This window comes from Oryza sativa, chromosome 3, assembly GCF_034140825.1.
Source record: "Oryza sativa Japonica Group chromosome 3, ASM3414082v1".
Taxonomy (NCBI): Eukaryota; Viridiplantae; Streptophyta; class Magnoliopsida; order Poales; family Poaceae; genus Oryza; species Oryza sativa.
This window is the reverse complement of record NC_089037.1, coordinates 20,527,138-20,528,627: the sequence shown is the minus strand read 5'-3', so window position 1 is coordinate 20,528,627 and position 1,490 is coordinate 20,527,138. Positions and strand designations below refer to the sequence as shown.

Here is a 1,490-nt window from a genome sequence, read left to right as displayed (position 1 = left end):
TCTTCTTCTCCGGGAGCTTGTGGAGTATCAGGTTGCTGCATTGTTCCCGTCAGCTTGACCACCTCGGTTGTTGGGAGCGGTCTCTTGTTGTTGAGTATATCCTTAAGACAACGGGCGTATGTCGGCACTTGCATAGCATCCAACAACGGCATGTTGATGTGGATCTTTTGGATCACTTCAACAAAACGAGCGAATTGCTCGTCCACTGACGGTTTTCTCATCCGTTGGGGAAATGGTAGCAACCGTATGTCGCAGTACTCCTGCGGCATGGTCTTTTCTGGCTGAACCTCTTTGTCAGCCAAACCATTAGATGGCGCTTCTTTTGACAGCCCATTAGTTCTTGTAGGGTTAGGATATGGCGGATCACGAGTGGACTTACCTCCCCTTGTCGTGATCGCCTTCACATTTTCAATAGATGAGTCGGGTTGCCCCGGAATCCTCCCAGTTTCATTTGCAGGGACTAAAGATGCCAACTGAGCTAACTGGGTTTCCATCATTTTGTTAAAGCACAGCTGATTTTGAAAGGCAGAAGCAAAGCCATCTAACTTGACATTTCTGTTCTCTACGATCTTATCGTTAGCAGCAAGCTTTTTGCTTAGCGAATCAGTAGTTTTGGCTTGCGCAAAAACTAGATCTTTTAAGGAGGGCTGGTTAGAGAAGTTACCGTTATTGTTACCTCCTTAATAACATGGGCGTGGTTGGTTCCACCCCTGACCTCCTTGTCGACGATACCCGTTGTTGTTGCCCATGTACATCGCCTCCTCACGGGTTTCCGGGCAATTATTCCCAGGATGACCCGTGTCGCCGCAGACTTCACACGTGACGTGTGAGTCCAAGGCCTTGACGGTACCTTGTGGCATTTTCTCGTGGTCGTCCAAGCGTTTCATGAGGAGATCTAGCTTGGCAGGAAGTAACTCCGTCTCCTTGACGGTGTGCATGCCTCGCTGACGGGTCTGGAGTCGTTCCTCGCTCCAACCCATATTGGAGACCATCTTCTCTATGAATTCAACGGCTCCTTGAACCGTTTTAGAGAAGAAAGCCCCTCCAGCTGCCGCGTCCAGGTGATCACGGGACATCGGGGTGAGTCCATTGTAAAAGTTCTGCAGGATCAGCCAGTCATCCATCCCATGATGAGGACAGGCGGCCACATATTCCTGCAGACGCTCCCATGCTTCAGGAATAGACTCATCCATCGTCTGCTGGAAACTTGAAATCCTTCCACGAAGGGCATTGGTTTTGCCCATCGGGAAGAATTTCGAGAGGAATGCCATAGAGCATTTGTCCCAGGTGTTGGCAGCAGCACAGTTGGCATAGAACCACTGCTTCACTCTCCGGAGAAGGGAGAACGGAAACAGTCTCAGCCTGACAGTGTTGGGACTGACGCCCTTGATGGTGTACATGCTACAGATCTCCAGGAACTGTTGCAGATGAGCATTGGCATCCTCATTAGGCTTGCCACAGAATGGGCTAGCCTGCGCCATTGTGATGAG

General features: G+C 50.3%; 1 non-coding gene across 1 annotated transcript; it reads left to right on the top strand.

Moving 5' to 3' along the window:
* Positions 1–1,122: 1,122 nt before the first annotated feature.
* On the top strand, positions 1,123–1,229 carry LOC112938478 (small nucleolar RNA R71). The gene has a single exon (XR_003241677.1). It is a non-coding gene; the product is annotated as a small nucleolar RNA R71 (small nucleolar RNA).
* Positions 1,230–1,490: the final 261 nt, after the last annotated feature.